The following is a 24,795-nucleotide window of genomic DNA, read 5'->3' as shown; positions in this document are numbered from 1 at the left end:
ACCACCCTGAGATCATGACCTGAGCTGAAACCAGGAGTCAGATGCTTAACCGACTAAGCTACCCACGTGCCCCTATATTGGATATTGCTACCTGAAAATATTTTCTCCTAGTCTTTAGATTAAATGTTTATCCTCTTAACATGGTCTTTCACAGAGCAAAAAAATTTTAATTTTGATGAAATCCAATAAAATTATTTTCTTTTATGGATCATGCTTTGGTGTCATGTCTCAAAACTCTTCATTTAGCCCTAGGTTCTAAATTTTTTTCTATGTTTTATTCTCCAATTTTTATCATTTTACATTAAAATCCATGAACTTTGAAATCATTTTTCTATCAAGGATTAGATTTAGATTAACATGCATTTATTTGCCTTTTGATGTTTGTTTTAGCACCATCTGTTGAAAAGACTGGCCTTTGATTGAACCACTTTTGCAAATTTTTCAAAAGTCAGTTGACATATTTGTCTAGCTCCGGGTTCTCTCTTCTGTTCCAGTGACCTCTATGTCTATGCCTCCCTCCCTCCCTCAATAGCACATTCTCTTATTATTGTAAACATCCGGTAAGTCTTAACTTTGGGCAGAATGATCCTTCCCAGTTTATTCTTCTCAAACTTATTCAAAGCTATTCTTAGGCCTGTGCTTTGCCATATAAATTGTAGAATGAGCTTCTCCATATCTGCAGAAAATATTACTGGAGTTTTGATATGAATTGCATTAACCCTATAAATCAAATTGGGGAGAATTGGTATTTTTACTATGTTGCGTCCTTCTTTCCTTGACATGGTTGTTGCACCATGTATTTAGATGTTCTTTGATTTTTATCAGTGTTTTATAATTTTTAGCATGCATTTAACATTTTCAGTGATTTATAGTATTCAGGTCCTGTACATATATTGCTAGATTTTTCAAAATTCTTTTTTTTTGAGTGATTGTAAATAGCCTTGTATTTTAATTTTGGTTTTCATATATTCATTGTAATATATATATTACATATATATAATATAAAATATATATTATATATGTAATATATATTATATATACATTATATACAATATATGTAATATATTATATATAAATATATGCTATATATATATAGAAAGACAGTTGTTCTTTGTGTGATTTTGTATCCTGTGATCTTGCTAAACTCATTATTAGTTTGGGAGTTGTTTTTTATTTGTCTGTTTGTTTTGCAGGTCCTTTGGCATTTTCTATGCATACAATCTCAAAATTTGGAAATAGGAACAGTTTTAATTTTTCCTCTCCAGTCTATAATGTCTCTTTTATTTTCCTTGACTTATTGCACCAGATAGAACTTCCAGCATTCTATTGAATAAGAATGGTTGGAGCAAACATTCTTGCCTTGTTCCTGAGCTTAGGAAAACTCATTCAGCTTTTCACCATTAAGTATGATGCTAGCTCTTTGATTTTTATACATACTCTCTAGGAAATTGAAGCGATTCCCCCTCTATTTCTTGTTTCTGGAATATATATATATATATATACACACACACATTCTCTTATAATCTACCAATTGATATGATCAGGTAATTTTTCTTCTTTAGCTTATTGAAAGAGATCAAATATATGACAAAATTTAACAATCATTTATTATATATGTGTACTATATGTAAAAAGAGAATATACATACTCTCCCAAAACAAGAAATAGAGGGGCGCCTGGGTGTCTCAGTCGTTAAGCGTCTGCCTTCGGCCCAGGGCGTGATCCCAGGATTCTGGGAATGAGCCCCACATCAGGCTCCTCTGCTGTGAGCCTGCTTCTTCCTCTCCCACTCCCCCTGCTTGTGTTCCCTCTCTCGCTGGCTGTCTCTATCTCTGTCAAATAAATAAAAACTCTTTAAAAAAAAAACACCAAAAAAACAAAACAAGAAATAGAGGAGAACATCCTCATAAAAGGAAGTAATTATGTATAAATCTAACAAAATATATATAGGACCTATGATTTACAAACTACTGAAAATGGTAAATGTATGCTAAAAATTATAAAATACTGATAAAAGAAAAGGAAATCTAAATAAATGGAGAGACAACTATGTCAACAGGGAGATTCACCATATTAAAAATCCAATTCTCCCCAGTTTGATCTATAGGGTTAATGCACTGACTTTAAAATATTTAACTAGCATAGTAGAACTGGAATAAACCCCACTTGGCTATGGTGCATAATTCTTTCCATACTTTGCTGGATTCTTTTTTAGGAATTTGGGGTCTAAGTTCACATGAGCTATTGTCTATAGTTTGCTTTTTACTTTTGTTTTTGTTTTTGTTTTTTTCGCTTGTACTCTCTGTCTAGTTGTGATATCAAGGTAATTTTGGCCTCATTAAATGAGTTAGAAAGTGCTTCTTCATCTTTTGTTTTCCCGAAGAGTTTGTGAAGAATCACGCTAACTCCTCTTTAATTGTTTGAGAGAACCCTAAATATTGGAGTGACCTATATCTCAGTCATAAAACTTTGCTTTATAAGAACATGGGATCAGGAACATTGAGGAAAAGTAGAGTGACTTTACTCAATGGTTATTTTCAGGTTGTCAAACTCTTCGATCACGCAGTCTAAAAGGAATTTCAATATGTGGAGAATTCACTAAAAAGATAAAATTCAGGGACAACTGCTTCAGCAAGAATTCTCCTGAATTCAGAAAACCCAAATAATTAATCTCTGGGCCAAATTCCATGTTCACATATTTTCTCTTTCAAATGTAGGTTAAATATAACACTTGGGAAATTACGAAGAAGGGAACTTGGCCCAGAGAAAGCTGCTGCATTAAGTCAACATTCCTTTTTAGACTGAAACTTGGTTTACGTTCTGAGTAACAGACCCAGGACAACATAGGTCATTGGGAAATTTCCTAAAATCAGATTTTTTGCATGATACATTCACCCAAAGTGAATAATGGTTGGCCTCCAGAGCCAGATTTTTTAAGGAAGACTTTTTCTAACACATCATAAACATGAAACCCCATCTTCTTACCTTGAATACCTTCCTTGCCACATACATGGCTTTGTTTTCAATATATCACTTGACTACTTATCCGAGTAAGCTTTCTCATCAAGATCAATATGCCTATAGTAGGAAAGGGAGAGAAAAAGGTAAGGTGTTGGGAGAAGAAGATGGGAAACAAGTGAGGTACTTGCTGGCTAGCTCTTGAAGACAGCTGCACATATGGTTTTACGGCCAGCAACTACATTAAAAAGTGGTGATTCTGAGCAGAGGCGAAGTTAGCCCAGCCACACACTGTTTCCCAACTAAGATCTGAGATCCCCTGGGTGATGTGGAGAAGGCAAAAATGATTTCTGTCAATAATGAACAGGCAGCCCACACATTAAAATCAGTTTTCAAAATAGACACATGTCCTGCATATTGCAAGATTATAAGACAGGGAAGAAACATATTTTTAAGCTAAACCTCAGTTTCTTTGAGGAGATCAAAGAGCTTAGAGAATCGCATATGAAAGATACAATATATATTCATCTATACTAAATATTTAGATATAAGACTGAAATAATACAGTATATATTATATAATATAGTCTATAGATAGATAGATAGATATCATACCCTAGATAATATCTTAAGCCTTGGAGGTATTCATGTCTTTCTGTTTAGCTTGGTTTTAGTTTTGTGTTTTTTTTTTTTTTTTTCCAAGACTTACAGCAATGGTTCTCAACCAAGGGCAGTTATTCCCCGAAGGCCACTTGGCAATGTCTAGAGACATTTGTTGTTATATTTGTGGGGCAGGGGGCTCCTGACGTCTAGTGGGTAAAGGCCAAGGGTGCTATTAAACATCTCACCATACACAGGACATCTGCCCCTTCAGTAAAGAATAATCCGACCCAAAATATCAATAGAGCCAAAGTTGAGAAAACTTGAGTTAGAATAATAAATCAGTCAGGCATACCAACGAACTTTTAACAAATCTTAGGTCTGTAATTGAGTTTATCTGGGATCACATATCAGACATGGGCAGCTGAAAAAAAGAAGGACATTCTTGCCACCTCCCTTCTTTAACACATCGATTGGTACACTGCAGTGTCCCCATCGCTACATCATAAAAGATATGCTTGTTTATTTCCTTTCCAGATGAGAGAGAATGAGAAAATTGCAAGCCGCCCCAATAATTTCCAGAGGATCTCAGTATCTAGGACATTATACTCCAAGTCTGAGAAAAATCCACAAACATTTCAGGAAAGTTCCCTTCTTTGGCAAAACTGAAAGGCTACAAACAAACTCACTTTCAAATTGATATTTAAGGGCATGTTATGATCTTTTAGATGTCTCTCCAAGTGTTGCTGTAGTCACTATGCTGAAAAGTTGTAAACTTAGTTACAATAAAATAGACATTATTTTTAATTGTTTCCTCTCAGGCATTGTCACATAAATGTAGAGGGGGGAAAGCTGTGAGGAAAATCAGTATTTACAGTTCCAAACAGCTTTCACACTGTCATCAGTCTACATCCTAAGGTGTTTGTGCATTGAAAGAAAATACATTAGCAGAGAAATATGAGGGAAGAAAAACTAAAAAGTACCAGATGGTCTTCAAACCTTGGAACAGATCATTTGTATCCTTTGTAACTTCATTGCTTCCAGGTATTATTACCCATGTGTAAAATTAGACCAGAAGAGCTCATCTCCAACTCCGAAGGTCACTCTTAACCTCACCACATCCAGGACATCTGAACGTTGAGGCTCCATCAAGAATAGCTCCAGGAACTCATCCAATTTGATTTGCTTTTCCAAAATTAAAATTTGGATAATCATAATAAAAAAAAGCCCAGAACATGCCAGTCTCTATAAATTAGCATGAAAAAATTGAAAACGGCCTACTTGACCCTAAGGATCTGGGGATGTTGAACGTGCTCAACATGGGCCAAATATCCTTTGTATGATACTTTGAAAAGAGTCCTCTGGCTGGGCTGCTTCTGTTAAACAATTAGTTCTCCTGATTCTACCTACACTTTTGGTACTCCAAAGGTTATGTCACATTTGAATTTACTTAATAATAATGAGGACATTGCACTTATTTGATTGACTCTATACTAATAGAAATTGTATGAAGTCTCCATAATCAGCCACAACAATCATGAGAGCAGTACTGGAGTAAGAATTCAACTGTAAAGACAAGGGGAGGTTGGGTGGCTCAGTCAGCTAAGCATCTGAGCCTTCAGCTCAGGTCATAATCCTGGGGTCCTGGGATCGAGTCCCGAGTCAGCCTCCCTGATCAGTGGGAAGTCTTTTTCTCCCTCTCCCTCTGCCTGCTGCTCCTCCTGCTTGTGTTCTTTCTCTCTCCCTCTCTCTCTGTCAAGTAAATAAATAAAATATCTTTAAAAAACTTCAACTGTAAAGACAAGATAAGAAATTTTATTGCTCTAAAGGATTGGAAATTGGAGCAATTCAGGGTTCCAAAACTATGAGACCTGCTATCAAGTCTTCTCTGTTTTCATCTAAAAAACAAACAAACAAAAAAACTGCTAGAAGAAAATGACATAAACAAAAATAGTAGACAAATAATTGCCTACTTTTTGGCATCGTTACTTATTTTTTTATCTGTGTGCTATTGTTAAAAATGATAACTCTGTTCCTTGTTTGCCTTCTAAGTGAAGTACAGATAATACCACATCTTACAATATGTGAAAAGCATTTTATAATGATTGGGTTCTTTTTCATTCAGATTTCAAAACAGGGTACCAAACCAGATCCTTCCAAGGTTTGGGATAAAATTAGGTTTATCATTAAAGGATAATAAAAACATTTTCATGATTGAAACATGATGGAATCTGAAAGTGAACCTTTGTGTTGGAATTTTTCAAAAACAGAGAGATCATATTCACAATTATTATTGTTAATTATTTCTATGGGAGCTTTCCTGTATAATTTGTATCCTGCTTACTGATTTTAAGCCAACTGAAAAGTAACTAGAATAAATTTTGCAAACCGTTCATATCGTAGACAAAAAATCTAATAATTACTTTTTAGCATGAACTCTGTTCAAAGACATGTCGACTTGACCCTTACCCCACATGTGCCCTGTAACATCTCCCTCAAAAATGTGTCTTTGGTCTCAAAGTGCAGCCACAGGGAACATCAAGTTGAGCGTATGTGAATTGTTCACCGAAAACACATTTTGACTCCTGGAAAAACAATCAAAGTCACACATCATGAGCTACTTGGGATGTGCCATCATCTCTGTGTAAGGACAACAGCACGTCAACCTGATATTGAAACAGATGACATTAGTGAAGCCCTTTCCTGCAGGGGCATGCTAACCAGAGGAGAACAGGTCACAATTTGCATTTAGCAACTTAAAAAGAAAAAGAAAACATGTTGGGACACACTTGAGTGTATCAAAGATATTGGACAGAATTCACCTACTCTTAGAGTTGTAATGAGCTAATCAGTAAATATGCTTGTACCAAGCCATACTGTGAAAAAAAAAATTATGCAATGCCAAAATACACTATCCTAAGAAAAGTAAAAAAGTAAGAATTCGTATCAACAAGAGAAAAGAGCCTAGGCACGCCAAAGTGCTGGGTTGTCTTTGCTATGCTAAAAAATGTGCCAGGAGGACAGGTGTCCTTCCTTCTCATTCAGTGATAATCAATTTTTCCATAATTAATGTTTTCCATAATGGACTTTTAGGAAGCATCTACTATGTTCTAGGCGCTTTCTAATAATTTATCTCAGTAAATTGTCGCCCCCACCCCCCCACCAGGTAGGCATCTTCTTCATCATACAAATGGGGAAGCTAAGGATCTGCCAGGTAAAAGGTAAAAGGCTAAGTCTAGAGTTAGAAGTGCACGACCATGGCTCTTTCCACTATTCCACAGCTACTTTCTGATAGATTAAAATTTACCTTGCTAAGTTCTTTGTATTCCTCTTGGAGGGTAATTGTTTCTCAATAGTTACTAAGCTTGAATGCTCTTCCATCTTATGCTGGCATCATGAAAATCTTATAAAATGTTTTCCCATTTGTGGAAATTTTGAGGATTTCAACATCTAATCTTCATCTAATTGTAGATGAGATTATGCCATGTGATTATAAAATATTGAGAAGAAAAGGAATTTCTTTGGGTTTACTCATTATTCTCCTGTAGCACATTTTGTTTTCTCTCTCCAGAAATCCAATAATAGAACTTCGTCTTTCTTTGTGAGGTCCCCATTACACCTCTGATACTTGTTCTTTACCAAGGAACATCCATTAAGTGTAATAAGAATGGGACCAAATGTCCTTTCTAAAAAAGTCCTGGAGACTATATTACTGCTTCCTTAAGTTTATGCCACTGAAGTGAAGTATAAGGGAAAATTTTCAATTTGTTGTCTTCCGAAAGTTAAAGAGATAGAAAGGTAATCATTAAAAAAACAAAGCCAGGCTCACCAACACATATAGCTACAGCTTAAAATTCGAATAAAAATAATGTTTATCATGTTGGATAAACTAATGTTAATCTCATAAATGTTCTTGATCTAAGTCTAAATAAAAATAGAAGGATTCTACAAAAAAAAATCCACCCAGAATTAATAGCTCTCCTAAAACGTTTTTAATTTTTTCCATCTGGTCACTTCCAAGAAAAACTATTCAGGATTTCCAAGTAATGAAAAAGCAAACTAGGTAAGCTCTACTCACAGAATTTCAGAAAATCTACCAGAGGGAATAAAAATGCTCTTAAATTTCAAAGACACAAGTTTTTCTCCATGAACTCTAGCACATTTCATGACCTTGTAACTGAGGTCATGCTAGGAGATGGTCCACCAGAATGAACGATCACAATGGCTTTGCGGTGTCTCTGGTTTTCTTTCTTTTTTTTCTTTTCCTTTTCTCTTTTTTTACATCAAAGTTAGGCTATCTGTCAATAAGATGGACTAGAATTTTTGTATGGCTATTTTTCAATCATATCTAGACTCTGTTACCTTGTCAAGAACAGATGTTCAAGCAGTTAATAATTTCCCATTTCATTTACAGAATTAAAGACATTTGTTTTACAAGAAAAAAGAATGCTCCTCCTTGATTCTCTCTTATAAGCTTACATGTTGGCAATAAGCAAGCAACAAGAAGTGCTCATCCAAATACGTACTAGAATTCCCTATCTCAAACACTGTCTTTTACCCTCCTTCACCCACACCTACAATTGATGTCATTGCCATAGCTAACAGGGTATCAAGTGGGGATGAAGCCAGAGGTTTTCCTTCACAACCAGGGAATCAGCAAAATCTCCAGTCCAGTTTACAGTTTAGCTCCAACTGCCTGGGTCAATGCAGAAAGGTAGACAACTACAGGTTTTAGTGAAGTCACCCCCGATGTTACCAAGCCCCCTCCTTCTCTGTTATCTAATGATCTGTTTTCCATTCACTTCCATTAAGTCAAATTTATAGGCTGTTCTTTGACCTTCCAGGGAATTTAAACCATCTCAAATGTAGCTAAAGGAGTAAATTCCCTTACTTGCATACATTCCTAAAGTAAAATAAAATATTAGACTTCTCTTTATTGATACCTGTTGCATGCTAGCGTTTCACTTCTCCAAGTCACCATTTTGTCCCCTTGACATCCTGCTCTCCAGCACGTCAGCTGGGACAAGTTAGAAATCTGGCAATCACCAGCAGAAATTCACAGGGCAGGAAGGAATAAAAAGGTGGTCAAATTTCCTGAATGGTTGGTTCATATTTCTCTTCAAGGGTATTGACTGACCAAGTTGTCACAGGAACATCTCTGATTCAAATAATCTTTTCTGAAACACGAGAGGGCCAAATGAATCCAACCCATGGAAGATACTAAGTGGTACTATGCTATTATAAATTAATAAAAAGGGCTCCCAGGAACTGATACATGCATACATGGAGGCTAAATCCCAAGACTCAATCTAGGGTCACAGGATCTGGAATGAAAACATTTTTCATGGCCTTCAGAGGATATCATCACCTCTATCCTCTTATTTCTGTCCTTCTGACTATTAAACTTGTCTCCGGTAGACTCTTCCAAGAGTCACCTAAATATTGTCAGGAACGAAGGCCACAGTGATAATAGTCAAAAGCAAATGTTCAGTACCTAAATGCCCATGTACTGACCCCCAATAAAAAAAAAATCCCAAAGTAGCTTTCTTTTTCAAAATAATAGGCTTTATTTTTACAGCAGTTTTAGACTCTCAGCAAAACTGAGAGGAAAGCATGAAGAGCACCCCCATACTCCCTGTCCCCACAAAATCACAGTCTCCTGCACTGAACCATCCCCACCTGAATGGGGCATTTGTTATAATCCATGAACCTGCACTGACATAGTCATTACCCAAAGTCCATACTTTGTGTTAGGGTCTACTCTAGATGTGCACATTTTATTAGTTTTGGCCAACATACCTATCATTGTAGTATCACACAGAATAGTTTCAGTGGCCCTAACTATTCTGGTTAAATTTTCATTGATTTATTTAGTTAGTTATTTCTATGCAAGTCTCTTGTTCCTGTGTCTTAAACCCTCTGCTAGACCCTGAGAATCTTCAAAACGATATTTTTTTTAAAAATCTAATAGCCTTCCCTTTAGTTTTTCTCTCTCTTCTTGCATCTTACTAAATAAAAGCAGAAAGAAGAAACCAGGTGGCAATTTCAACATCCTAGTTGGAAATATTCTTAGCTAGATTATCCAGAAACTGAGATAATACATGTTTGTTGTTTTAGGTTGCTAAGTTTTATAGTAATTTGTTACACAGCAATGCATAACTGACACATATATTAATATTAAGAGTGGGACATTGCCAAATACAAACCCAAAATTTGGCAGTGGCTTTGGAATGAGACAGTGGGCTTTGAGAAAAGTGTTAGTGATAGCCTAAGCACCTTGAAGAAACTGCCAATAGAGTACTTGTGGTCATTCATAAAGCTTCAGGTGATGGCTAGCAGGCAAATAAGGTGGATATTATTAGAAACTAGAAGAAGAAGGATCTTTATTATATTATGGCTGAAAGTTTAGTAACACTGTTGCCGAAAGGTATATAAAAAGTAGAAAAAGTACCCAGTAAGCCAGGTGATCAATAAAGATATATATATTGTACACACATATACTTCTTTAAATAAATAACAGGGTAATTGTTGTTGTTACCTAGTGGAAGGGTCTGGAAGTCTAGGAGGAAGATAAAAGGACAGCTTCTGTGGTATATTTTCTTATTCTTCAAAATATTTGGCTCACGCTGAGGTGCTCCTCTCTGAGGAAGAGTGTTACTTCTCCACCCGATTGAACTCTAACATGGACATGTGTCCTGCTTTAGCCAGTGAACTAGGAGCGGTAGAGGCATGGATCAATTCCAGGCATTGGTTTTAAGAGCTAGTACATGCTTCACCATTTTTATTTTCCTAATGGCGCAACATCTCAGAGAGCTCCTCCATCAGTCTGGGCCTTGCAATGAAGAGATCCAAAGCCAACCAGCAGTGGACATAGATTGTGAGCAAGAAATAAACCTTTGTAGATTGTGAGCAAGAAATATAACCTTTGCGGTTATAAGCCACTGTTGTGTGTTATTGCTTTATAAATTGTCCTTTCCTGATACAGCTTCAGACAAGAGCTAGAGTTGAAAAATAAGAGGATTCTGACCCATGGGCCAGTATAAGAGTCCACTACAGATAAATGGTAGGGCAGACGCGGGGGCACAGTGGTGTAAGGGATCGTGGGAGGATTGTGAATATCTAAGATGTAATGTGGAAATTGGTTGGGGAATTGGGTGAGGAGAAAAAGGAGAAAATTTGACTGACAGGGTCATTGATTCCATCTTAAGAAAATTTGCCCACCTGTCATGATAGGGAGTCACTGAATTATGAGGGGAGGAGCAATATGCCCCAATTTAAGTTAAAAAGTGGACAAGGACAGTATTAGAGAAAACAAAGTTAGGTTGTGGGTCACAGGGAAGGAGGCCATTATTATAAAGAAGACCTGTTTCAGCAAGGAAATGGAGAGCAGTGAAGAGACAGGAGTGATATTGAGGAAAACGGGAGAGAATTTAGTGATTAGGCTAATGGATCTGTGACATCGTTATAGGAATGTGAAGTACAGTATGTACTGGCTTGCGTTAGCCTGTTGGTCAGAAACAGTCACTCTACTCTTCCCCAGTCTCTATGGGGGGAGTATATTTCTCCACCGGTCAGCATGTAACTTATAATAATAACGGTGCAAACCCCAAGCCTAGGATGGAAAGGCTTCCTTTATTCTTTCTCATCCTCTTTGAGACCTTCCATCTCCCTTCATGAGGGCATTCCCCATCCATTCTACTGGTCCCAGAAGATGAGAACACATGGAACAAACTTGACCTGAATCTGTGGCTGGAGCTCTAGTCCAGCTGATTCAGCCAAGAGCAGCAGAGTCCTCCCACCCCACCTAGCTGCCACAAAGACACAGAAGTGAGACATAAATGCTTACAGATATGGGCCACTGAGTTCTTGTTTTGTTTTCTAGCAAAAGTTGATTGAAATACCATCAGACTCAAATCTCTAAAACTCTGAAGTATCAATAAGCTACTATGTCAATTCTATGTTCATTTAAAAACTAGTTGACCATAAGTTTCCAGCCAAAACTCACCATCTTTTCATCTTCTCTTTAAATAATAAAAGACTTGGGCACCTGGGTGGCTTAGTTGTTAAGCGTCTGCCTTTGGCTCAGGGCATGATCCCAGAGTCCTGGGATCGAGCCCCACATCAGGCTCCTCCGCTGGGAGCCTGCTTCTTCGTCTCCCACTCCCCCTGCCTGTGTTCCCTCTCTCGTTGGCTGTCTCTATCTCTGTCAAATAAATAAAATCTTAAAATACATAAATAAATAAATAATAAAGATTGATGGAAGAGATTTCTTAAATATTCTGTTTGACATGTTTTTATTTAGGGTTTATTTTTAATAATATATCCTTGTATAACTATGAAGCAAGATGTGTAGTTATCGTTCAAACTTCCCATCAAATAGAAGAATATCAATTTCTTTATTATTGATTGGGCAAGTTGACTGGTTTCTTACTAGAAGCAGCAGCACAAACCTACGTAAAAAGTCAATATGTGAAAGTTAGTTTCACTTAGTCTTGAAGAGCCCAGCTTCAGTTAATCAATTATATGCTCCTGGGTCAAGGTCTAGACCAAAATCCACTCAGCTAAGGCCTTTAAAATTTTCAATGTTTCCAACTTTTTTCAAATGCTATTTATTGTTGGCTCTCTTCTTAGTTTGAAATAATGCATGTAATGTTTTTATTAGGGCAAATAGCAGTAAATAAAAGCATGGTAAAATATAGGGAGAGAGTTTATTTGCAAACTTTCAGAAGTAGTTTACTTTCATACCCAAGATATACGCAGATTACAGCCCAGATAATAAGGGCACATAACAAACTGTAATAAAAGTCATTGAAATGTTTGCCAAGATATATTCTCTTGTTTGAATTAAACCCTACTTCAGGAAATTGTAATTCTCCCTCTTTTATCAAATGACCACAAACTGGTTACTAGCCTTGGTTTGTTTCCAAAATATTTTATTTGGGTTTTATCACTTTGCCATAAATGGACTGGGAAGAAAGCAAGGTGAACCACTGCAGCATATAGCTGAAGTCTAAGGCAATGATACTCAGACCATCAAAGATTGCTCGAGAATGCCAATTGACTAGAATGAGCAAAATCTTTCTCAAACTGGTTATGACAGTCTGGGGAGATTTGTCCACAAAGTGTGAGGAAGCCTCAATTTGGTACAAGTTCTTATTCAAGATTTGCCTTAGAGTCTGTGGGCTGGCATCACCAATATATTGGCCCCTACTGCTCAGTTTCTTTGAGTCTGTTTTTAATCCTGGAAGTAATATAACGTCACTAAAGGAAGATTATAAATAAAGTAAAAGAGATCTTATCATCTTAACCTCACTCCTGTTCTCATTTCTGTGTGTCCTTTCCAGGATTTTAATAGAGCCTTTTGAGTAATTACTAAGTGCCTGGAACACTTGGTTCGCATTAGCTCATGTAGTTCTCATGACAACAGCAAGTGCTTTCCTCTTTGTAGGGAGAAGAGTTGAAGGTTTTGAATAACCTCTTCAAGGTTATCAAAGTACAAGTCACAGAGGTGTGATTAGAAAACTAGTCGTTTGATTTCCTAGCCCAGCCCTTTAATAAGTAACTTACATAGTTGTAAACGTAGTGTGAATATGATTTTGTGTCCTGCATTTTCTACTTCATGATGAACTCAAATTCTCCTTTCCCATGAGAGCACAGTCTGTTACCATTATTTTCATAGCATGATTTCTCTTAATATAGATATACTTTAATTTCCTTAGCCATTTTCCTGTCATGGGACATTGGAACACATCCAAATTACCATTTTGGAATTTTATAGTTTTATAATTAACACTATAATGGCTATCCTAATGCATATAGCTTTCACATAATTTGGGGTTTATTTCTGTTGTACTTTGAAATGCTTGGAAAATCTTGAAAAAAAAATTTCATATGTATAAAGTCTAAGTGGGACTTCTTCCATTGTTTTAATTCTGGCTGGGATATCAAAACTGAAAAGATGGGTGACCAATATTCCTACCTTGTAGAGAACAATGACCCTCTGTAGAGATGATCGTTTATACACGCCCTTTCAGAGGGGGTTGCCAAAAGCAGGTCAGCTCTTCCTAACCTATCACCCACCTACCTTCTACTATATAACACAAGTTAAGAATGCATTAGGCAGATTGATAATGTTTTAGAACAGCTGTCAGTAAGTCTGACATTTCCCCTTCCCTCCTCTATGTTTTCTTTCTTTTTGTTTAGAGAGAGAGAGTGTGCATGCGTGCGTGTGAGCAGCAGTGGTGGGGGAGCGGGGCAGAGGGAGGGGGAGAGAGAATCCATGCTGGGCGTGGAGCCCAACACAGGGCTCAATCTTACACCCTGAGATCATGACCTGAGCCTAAATCAAGAGTGAGATGCTTACCAATGGAGCCACCCAGATGCCCCCTGTCCTCTACGTTTTCTTACCCAACTGCAGGCCAAGTGAGGAAATTTGAAGAATTTGAGATGTGAGGAATTTAAAAAAAACAAAGAGGCTGGCTCCCATCTGAAAATTCTTAATGCAAGGGGTGTCATCTGAAAATTCTAAATATAAGAGGTGTCACACATAGCCAACCAGCTGAGGCCTTGCTCAAGTCAGTGAACAGTATCAAGGTTAGTTTTCATTGGGTTATTCGAAGAACTCATAAGATACCACAAGGCAGAAAGACCTCCACCGTACTGAACTGGCCCCAGATTACAGTTTCACCAATTGTTAAATAACTTTTAAACCCCAATTTCTACTCTCTGACTCCAGTCACCAAGAAACTACAGAGTAAGAAAAAAAGAATGGAAGAATAAGGTGGAAATAATGGAGTATCCATCCACCTTCCCTACTCAAGGTTTTCAAGCCTCACGTCAAATAGGATTACATAGGGGAACTGGGTGGCTCAGTTGGTTAAGCATCTGACTCTCCATTTCAGCACAGATCATGATCTAAGGGTCATAGGATCGAGCCCCACCTTGGGCTCTGCACTCACTGGGGTGGGGAGAGGGATGGGGGAGTCTGCCTGAGATTCTCTCTCCCTTTCCTTCTGCCCCTCCCCCACTCATGTTCCTTTTCCCTCTCTCTCTCAAATAAATAAATTAATTAATTAATTAATTAAATATTTTAAAAAATTATAGGGGCACCTGTGTGGCTCAGTCGGTTAAGCATCGGCCTTCAGCTCAGGCCATGATCTCAGAGTCCTGGGATCGAGAGCCCCGCTCTGGGCTCTCTGCTCAGCAGGGAGTCTGCTTCTCCCTCTCTCTTCCTTCTGTACTCTCTCTCTAAAATAAAATCTTTTAAAAACTATATTATAAAAAGATTCTCTCTCTCCCTCTGCCCTTCCCCCCACCACACACATGTGCTCTCTCTCTTTCTCAAAAAAAAAAAAAAGGGATTACATAATGAAGGATTTGTGTTGTGTTTTGTTTCTCAAGCTCAACTTGGACTTTTGAACACCTGAGAATGAGTTTACAAGAAGTTCCTGTCCAGGGGCAAGGAAGGAAGGTTCAGTACAGAATATTAACAGGCTGTCGTGGAAGAAAAATACAATTATTTCATAATTTCACACCTCTAAACCCAGTTCATCCAATCAACAAGCACAAAAAATTTCAAGCTGCATTCCAAAACATTTTTACGAATTTACATCATCAGCAATGAAGGAAAATCAGTCCCATAATGTTCTTTCTAGCTTTAACAATTTTATTTTGATGTTTATTATAATTTAATATGTGCAATATGATCTCAATTAAGTGATTTTTTATTAGCATAGCTGACCATTTTTCATTTGTATATTTATTATTTATATTTGTTCATTTACAAATTAGCTATAACAGTGACCAGTATATCTAATATATATAATTAGTTAATTATTTTCTCATAAATTTGCATGCAACTTTAAGAGAAGAGACGAAATCCTTCTCCTGTTTGATGCAACTATTGTGGTCATCTGTAATCTGTCTTTCAATGTAAACTAATTTTTTTACATATGAAATTGTAAATATGTATTGAAATTCCAACTGTCAACTTTTTCCTTTTAATTTCTCCTCTTTGGAAATTTAGGAGGAAAAGGAATTTTTTTCTTTGTTCTTTTGTCATGGGATCTCTAATGTTTAAATATTTGACTGTTTCTCCCATCTGGAGCTCATTTGTATAAGGCTCAGAATCTGATAAGCATGAGTTGAGTCTAACAAGTTGGCTGGGAAAAAACTGCTGTTTGTATGGATATATCACTTTCAGCCGTATTCATATTCTAGTTTAAAGCAAAACAATTGTTCTCACTCTCTAGTAAAGACCAAAGAGACTTTCATAATAAATTTTCCTTGCAAGAAGAATCCAGAATTTCCCTTTTATAAATACCAAGCTGCCCGAGCTCAGCTCTTTTTTTTTTTCTGCCACTGTGTCCCCCAACTCCCTCCTCCCAGAATTTACACACCATCCATTGTCAGGGACACAAACTGCTCTACACTTTGTTAATATCCAAGAAAGGCCATCACCTCTGAATCATTTTTTCCCCAAACATAAATCCTTGGGCCAACAAAGAAAAGTGGTATTTTTCCATCTCCATAATTCCTGTTATTTTAAGTCTATCCTTTAACCAAAGTGGCTTTGTGTTTCTTTTTCCTTGATAACTCACAGGTTCAAATGTAAAATTTATTATTACAAGGAACAATTATGAGGTTCAAAGCATAGTGTGTGCATTCCATGCTTCTAGCTTCTGGTACTGATATACGGAATGAAATGCTTGTGGTTGTCTACTCGCATGAAGTGGATGGGTTCCAACCGCTGGTGGTGAAGGGCTTAATGAATATCTGCCTTCGTCAGACCCAACAGGGACCTAGCATCATGGGAGGTTGCCCAAGTGCCATACTGCAGCATCTCAAAAACAAACTTTGGACCATTAACTTATTCATTCCAGTTCCTCTTCAATGTCAACAATGGCAACCACCAAAAGGTTTTGCTGATTTTCTTAGTTTGAACATTATTCTAGATTTTAAGATTTCAGGATCTCTACTCCAAAACACTGAACTAGGAAAACCACTGACCTTTTTGAACACCTTTGGTTTTTACTTCTTCAGTGAGGCATGTTTAACATTTTGATAACCCACTGCTTGGAGTCTTGCTTTTTTAATGAGATAGGACTTTTATATAGCAAAGCAAGAAACCCAAACAGGACATTCTTAATAATTGCTGACTTTTACCTCACTGACCCTGTTTACTTTTTTTATAAGACCAGGACATGACAGTTCCCTTTTCTGCAGCCCTATAGCACATTTATAATCTTATTATAGAAAAAACAGTATTTTAATTACATGTGTACATGCTTGTCTCGCCCAGAATATGGAGAGCTTTTTGAGGACAAGAATTTATCCTTTGATCTCTATCTGCCTGGCACCTAAAACAATGTCTGATATTTGGTGAGTATTTCATAATTTACTTGTATAAATGATTAACTTCTTATCCATGATACTTGAAACACCTCAAAATTTTTAAATCATTTGCACATCAGTGTCATGCTATCAACAGTGCTTTTGCTGCTAAGTGTTCAATAACTATCAATAATAGTTCATAAAGCCCTAAGCAATGCTACCTAACAGTTCAGCTGACTTTTGCGTACTCATGGACTCAAATTTGTGTTCTTTGGTGTAACAGAGACTGCATATATGCACCAAAACCCATTACCTTTCCCCATTGGAAACACAAAACAAGCATATATTTCCTATCACACTTTGCAGTCAGATGTGGCCACATGACTTAATTCTGGCCAACAAAATATGGGCAAAGTGATGTTCACCATTTTCCAGTTTAGTTCCTAACAAAATCCCACAAGTGATCCTTGCTCTCTTTTCCCCAGTGTTCCTGAAATGAGAAGGATCTGAGAATCTATAATCAGGTAGAATTACAATGTGGAAGGAGCTTGAGGCCTTGAGTGACCACGTGTCAAGCCGCCTGACCAGAGGTAGCCCCTACGGGGCCATGATATGAACTAGAAATAAATCATCATAGTGCTAAAGCTCTGAGATTACAAGGCTTTTTTGTTATAGCGCCTAATATTACCTGAACTAATTATGAAATTGGTCTTTTGAAGTGAGGCGCTAACATGGCGTACACCCGAAATTCATCACTGGCTCACTGGTCAGTCAGCAAAAAGTAGAGAAACCAACAGATGAAGGTGGAAAGGTAGAGGTCCAGTTCGGGGTATTCTATGGTATTCCACTTGCTTCCATTACCAAACACATGGTAGAACTACGGTAATTAGGCAGTCTAGACCCCATGCAAGTATTAAGCCTACAGTTCTGACACAGAAGATTGATAAGAATGAGAGTAACAACGTCCACTTCCTACTACTGGCTACTCTTAGCAATCTGTAACAAGAAAGAGTTGGGGACAGATAAAAACTAGCTGGTTTTGAAGGAGAAATCAAGGTGGATAGAGTATGTAGAGATCAGCAACTTTTAGGCCTGGAAAATCTACTTCTGCATACCAGGTAATAGAGATAAATTGGAAAAGGCTCTGAATGACAAAAGTATAGCAAGATTCTTAGGAAACACACACATACGCACAACCATAAGATGAAGATCAGATCAAGGGTATGACCTTCAAACATATTCTTTCCCATGGCTTGGAGGAACCTGGGACTGGCTTGGAGGGAGGGAAGAGGAAGCAAATAAATAAAACAGACTCGAGGAAATAGCTCAGAAGAAACTTCGAATGGGGTTACTAGCAATTGGAATCGTCTAAAAACAAAAGGTTAAAGGACATATTAATTTTGGATAATATAGTATCACTAAAGATACTATGAATCTGGACTAAAAAGACTGACTTTTTGAGCTTTAAGATTAGTACTGCGTCTCTTGACTTTCACCAGGCCAAGTATATAGGCCCCAATACCTACTTCATTAGGCCATGGGGGATAGCAGATAAAGAAGGGGCTCCCAAAGGCCTAAGGCAGGAGCCATCAAGAACAACAGAGAAAGGATGTTCTAGAGAGCACAATTCATGACTAAGTGAAGAACTTTCCCTACCCCAAGTGTAGGCCCTTCATAATATGTGTCTAGAAGTGTGTCAAAATTGCTGTGGAGTGGTGATAGCTACACATCTCTCACTGATTTTGTTCTTTCCGTGTTTTTTTTTTTCCAAACAAGATTTTAAAATATGGTTTTCCTGTATGTATATATCACCACTGGATATTGAGTGTGTGAGTAAAATAGTTTATAAGTTCAAGGAACCTTCTTCAGTCCTGATTTAGAGGTCTGAAAATCACCCCAGAATTTGGACTTTGAGCTTGATGCAGTGACTTCTGGTGACCTTGGATCTTCTTCCTTCAGAAAGGACAAAGGTTTTCTATGCACAGTGGGAGGATGAAATGAATCCTTGGTGATTAGGACTGGACTGGGCAGAGTTTGGCTAGCTTGTCATCAAATACATTTCCTTTCTTTCTCAGTCACACAGATGAAAACAATATAAGTTGAGAAATGTAGCCTAGGTGTAGCCATATAATGGAGTGTTGCCAAAGGAATATGGGTAGAAATAATGTTAACCATTTCCAGGTCTGACCCATAAAATGGCACACACAAGAGCCTCTCCCTGTTTCTCCACTTGTTAACTGAATGGAGAAGAACATTAAACACCATAGGGGGAAGACCCAGAAAATGGAAGAAGCCTGGATCCCTGCCTAGTCACTTGGAAGAATGTCCCACCACCGATGATGCCCTACAAGGACACCCACTTCCTAATCCCTGGAATTGATGAATATATTAGAATACACGGCAGAGGGAAATTAGGGTTGCAGATGGAATTTGGGTTGCTTATCAGTTGGCCTTAAACAGGGAGATGAACCTGGATCACATGGGTGGGGCCAATTTAATCACAGGAGTCCTTAAATTTGGAAGAGATGGGAGAAGGAGGAGGCAGAGTGATACAGTGTTAGAACTTGACTCCCTGTTGCTGGCTTTGAAGGTGGAAGAAGGGATACAAACCAAGGGATGGGGGTGGCCTCTAGAATCTGGAAAAAAATAAACAATGAAATGGATTCTCCCCTAGAGCTTCTAGAAGGGATCACAGCCCTGACAACATCTTGATGATAGCCCAGTGAAACCCATTTCAGACTGCTAACCTACAGACCTGTAATATAACACATTTGTATTTTCTGAGTTTGTGGTAATTTGCTACAGCACCAATAGAAAACTCATGCATAGTCACTAACATTACATTATTAAGTTTGAATTATAGGACATTGAAAAAATTCTTCATATGTCTCCTCCCATCACCCTACCCAAACCTACTCTCAGATTGCTCATGCATACTATGTCTAAGAGCCTAAATAGCTCTTATTTCTGGATACCTCCCAGAGAGACTCGAACCTTAGAAGTGAACAAAGTGTTATAGTTAATGCATAAATCTCTACCAGATGAACTTCAGTGGGATCTAGAGAGCGGGAGAATAATTATTCTGGTCCACAAAATGACAACATGGAGCTCTCCTAGGTCACTTCCCATAGTTCCCCTTCCTGATTTCAAATGACTATTAGTTACAGAGCAAAAAGCTACTAAAATGGGGAACTGAGCTCTAAGCTACACCAGAGACTAGTATCAGACTGAAAAAAAAAAATTACTTCACCACTCTTGCTTGGGTTTCTTTCTCCAAAATGAAAAGAATCAACGAGTCTAATTAACTTTCAGATCCCTCTTTGTTCTAAGCTGCTATGTATCAAATGAGTCTTTATTTCTCTAATGGCTTTCATGCAAATTAGTTCATTAGTAAATATAAATTTTTGCATGTTTGAATCATTCCCATTGTAGTGGTTCCTATGACTAATGTGCAATGAACAAGAAAAGTGAAAACAGTGGTTATGTCAGAATAACCACTTGGGGATTACACTTTCTCCACTTAATTGTGAAGCGGTTTGGAGAAGTGGGATAACTTTCTTTCTTGACTTGGAGAAATTGACCAGAGGATCTTAAATATTTGAAGTTTCGGCAGCAGACATCAGATGTAGTTGGAATCCCATATATGTGGAGCAATAGTCAGGAAGGATGGAGAAAGGGTAAGAGTTCTAAAAAGAAAGTGGAGCACAAAATCTCCATCACCAGAGAGACGAGAATAGTCTCTCTGCTTAGTTGATGGTCATAAAATTCTGAACAGGAATTCTGTTGCACAGCTGTTAAAAGAGCATAGAAATACAACTGTGGCCAATGATTGAGAAGCAGCTGTTCATTCTCCACGTCGATTATACTGGAGGAATTGGCTTGGCCGTGAAGCAAACGGGGTTTAATTCAAAGAAAAATTGTCAAAGCTGGGGGCGGGGTGCAATTAGACAACAGAATAGAAAACTGTAAGAAACCACAAAATCTAGTTTTCTGAAAGTTGAAAAGTGATTAAGATTTTCTCTGCCTGGTACACTATCCAAAGGCAGAAAGATGTCCCAGTTCACCTCTTACAGAGTCTTGTGGGGAGCATTCTGATGCCGATCTCATTTCTTGTATGTTTCTCCTCCAGATGTATACATATATTTATGGTGCACACGACAGATATGTCCTTCTTCACACTTGCCTTTACAGCAAGTATGTCCCACTCTGCTGTAGGCCGACATGAACAGAAAGCTAGAAGCAAGTCAGTGTGGGTCCTGAATGTTCTGCGTCTGATAGAGGAGGTCTCCATGAAAGACAAAGACAAAATACGCAGCTTTCGAATCACATTCACAAAGTCTTCCCTTTTACCATAATTCCTGGTTTGAACTCACAGACCAGCAATATGATTAGATCGTTCTTTAGCACTCTGCAGTATCCCTGAACCTCAGACAATTAGATGTAAGAGGTGTTTCACAGAGGGCCATGAGCATGAGGAGAAAGGGAGATCCAGTCGCTCTGAATGGCCACGTTTTCACGGCAGTTTGTAGCAACAGCCGAGGCTGGGGCAGCATCCCCCTTCTGCTATTTTTAACCTGCTTGCTTACTTTCTACCAAAGGAAAGCATTTTGTTTCTGTCCAAATTCGAAAACCAAACCCAAAATTCACGGGTTAAAGGAAACAGCTTTGTAAACAGATGGGACAGACACGTTAATACATTGATTGGAAACATGCTATTTAAATTCAGACTAGTTAAACAGGATGCCCTTTGTCACTGACCAAATTGTTAAATTGGTGCCTTGGCAGGAGCCTTTGGTACGTCTCTGAAGATTCCCTGGATCCAAACCTCTGTGGTATTAAAACAAACAGAGTAAATATTTTCCTTGCAGTTTACATCCCAGATCTAAATATTTCCAAGCACGTCAAACTCACTTTTCTCCACCGCTCCCTGCAGGGTCCGTGTAGACTTCGGCTGCCAAGGAACCCAGTTGAACTTGCCTTGCCTGGGAGGGGCTGCATCCCTGAAGACCGGCAGAGCTCAGAGCAGCCAGCCAGAAGCAGTGTCTCACAGCTGTGCAGCTCTGCTTGGCAGAGAGAGCTTGTAGGGGAGCAGGTGCACTATCTGCTGATTGCCGCAGACGGGGAGGGAGGGACGCTCTGTCCCCGCAGTTTGCTCCCTTTGCTGGAACATCTGCTGTTTCCCTTCTACCTGTTCCCGGAGAAGTGCCAAGCACCTGCCCTGGGAAACCTGTGTTTCCTCGCATGAGCTTTTACTGTGTAAGTCAGTCTCCTAGTTTCATCACGTTTGCCTTCACTCAAGCTAGTTATATCTGTGCAAGAAGGGGATGCCGCCGGAGAACCCAGCAAAGAGTGCTAGCACACTTTCTTGTTCTCTCCTTTGTGTTTTCCATTCCAAATGTCGTCAAAGCTCTCTTAGGAAAAGAAAGCAAAAATCACAATTGAGCATGATGCCATTTTAGTTGGTGTTTCTTTAGACTATGTAGCGTTTTGGGGACTTACTCCAGAAGTGTCCTAACACAATGGCAAAAGCAGTGCTCTACTTTTTAAAAACTGTTTCTTTTGTAGTTGCTGACAGCAAATTCTCAAACTGCCATAACAAATTCAATGTAATTGAACTCCGCCAAGAAATAATGAATATAGCTGTGGGCATCGATATCCTTGTCTTTGGACTCAGGAAGGGAATCCAAAGTAGGGGATATGGACAACTCTCATCTTTATTATTATTTTTTAACTGGTGAAGTTTTTATTAAATCCACATAAGTAAAAACCATATCATGGAGAGGTTGGGGGGTGGGGACACTCAGAAGTAGGAGCCAGGCCACCGGACGGGGAGGTGGGGGTGGTGGATAACTCCCGCCTTTAAAACACAAACTCTCATCTCCTTGGAGTTACTTAGTGTAAGTGGGCACTGGACTGCACCCGCCAGATCCCCCTTCCTTGACACACTGGTTGTCACCTGCTGAGAGTTCTGTTAGCTGATGGCCATAAGCCATTAGCCCTTCAACGATTGCCTCACTACAGTTTCCTCATCCCAAATCACATCCATTCCTGGGTGCCCCACATCCAGGAACTGATCGATGAGGAAGTGTATGGGCCTGTTCACATCAACCCAACTTGAGAGAATTCCAAAAGGTCACCCTAGATCCAGAGCTCCCTATGGGATCCAAAAGGCTGTTTTTGGGTGTCCATAGCAGCTCGATGTCTCCCTCTTCCCCATCTGCCTTCTTCTCCTCCCTCCATAGGTATCAATCCCAAGAGTATACCTTAATAAATGTCCTGACCCCTAATTTCCATTAAATCTGCTTCCCAGGGAATCCAACTTTGACACTTAGGCTCCAGCCTGGCCCATACTGGGGAGTCATTTCCGTGTTTGATGCAAGCATTACATCAATCATATGTTTGATACATGGGTGCAGTATTTTAAGCAGTATCCATAAGAAACTCAGAAAATAATAACGTCAACATCTATCTTGGCAAGAGTTTATAGTCTAAAGTCTATAGTTGGGCAGATAGTATAGATATATAAAAAGATACTCCGTAATATTATATAATAAATGATAATTATCAAAGGATTATGTGACACTGGGATTTATCACAAGGGAAGATTAATTTTAAGGACAAAATGGTGGCTGCTTGTTTGAGCAGCAACAGGATTATGGTAATCCTCCATCACCTGCAGGCTATTCTTCTGTGAAAGTCAACAGCTCCATATATAAGGAGTCCTCACCCTGACAATGAGCTTGATTCCAAACAGCCTTTCTGCTTCTTCACACCTCACGATGAAGCCACCAGACAATGTCCAATGGCAACAGGTAAAAAAACATGCTTTCATAAATACTCTTGCTGTGAGATTTGCCCTACTTGACCCCATTGTTTCTTGTTGCTTAGGTTCCCAGAGTTTCTCAGCTTCCCGCATTCAAGCTCCAAGGCATTGGCATCTGGAGACAGTGCCCTGCCCTTCTTGCTGGGCTGGTTTGTGGGTCCAGTCTTGCCAATTCAAATCCCTAAAGCTAGGTTTTGCTCTTCTTCCTATCCATCTTGTTTTTGCAGAGATATCCTCACTTGACCTTGCTTTTCCCGGCATTTTCATTACCTCCATGTCTACCTGGAAATTCTCATCCCCATTTTGCTTTCCTAGATTCTATCACACTGTCTGTGATCTTCCAGCTTCTATCTACCACTAACAAGATTTGCTGTTTGTACAAAATCACCGTCCAAGTCACAGTAACTTCTTCTTAACTGTGACCTAGGGCAAGTCATTTAACTCTGCTCGTCTTTCAGTAGTTTTATTTGTAAAATGAGGATACTAATTCCTAACTCTCATAGATGATAATGATAATGATTAATGAACTGGCTTGGAATCAAGAGTCTCCTGGAAGAAGTAAAAACAAAACACAAACACAAAATCCTAGAAAAAATCATTATAATTTATCAAACGTTTACTATACGCCAGGTACCATGCAAAGCGCTTTAACATAATACATAATCTTTCAGGAGAAATTCCAAGGAACTGGATGATAAGTTGTGCCAATTGGTACTCAAAATGTGATTTCACTTTGGCTCCTCTGATTCTATGTAAGAAAGAGAGTCTGGAATCACTCCTTGTCCATTTTTGCACATGGTCTTCTTTCCTTTTCCTCCTGTCTTCCATTCCTACCCCTACTGCATCCTAGGTTAAGCCTGAGATGCTTGGAGCCAGGCAGGGAGAGTTTCAGGTGGCAGGGTCATACCTGCCAGAACGGAGATCTTGCCATCCACAGCGGAGTCAACAAGATCTTCAGTGCTGGGCTGAAACTAGTCCACTGTCCAAGCCATGATGAACCACAGCATGGTCAATCTGAAGAGAACATACAATGTGGAACAGAGTTTGAGATCCTGAAGAGAAAAGTAGTGCAAAAACAGGGAG

The 24,795-nt window shown here is 38.6% G+C and overlaps 1 long non-coding RNA gene across 1 annotated transcript in view; it reads right to left on the bottom strand.

Annotated features, from left to right (window-relative positions):
- Positions 1 to 21,944, bottom strand: part of LOC109490392 — a 54,888-nt gene extending 32,944 nt beyond the window's left edge. Inside the window, exons 1-2 of the long non-coding RNA XR_002143717.2 lie at positions 21,801 to 21,944; positions 2,986 to 3,078 (exon numbers count right to left, since the gene is read on the bottom strand). This is a non-coding gene — a long non-coding RNA (uncharacterized LOC109490392). The remainder of the gene's footprint in view (positions 1 to 2,985; positions 3,079 to 21,800) is intronic.
- Between the last annotated feature and the right edge of the window lie 2,851 nt (positions 21,945 to 24,795).

This window comes from Ailuropoda melanoleuca, chromosome 13, assembly GCF_002007445.2.
Source record: "Ailuropoda melanoleuca isolate Jingjing chromosome 13, ASM200744v2, whole genome shotgun sequence".
Lineage (NCBI taxonomy): Eukaryota > Metazoa > Chordata > Mammalia > Carnivora > Ursidae > Ailuropoda > Ailuropoda melanoleuca.
Note: the sequence above shows the minus strand (reverse complement) of the source record. Positions and strands in the feature narration are given on the sequence as shown.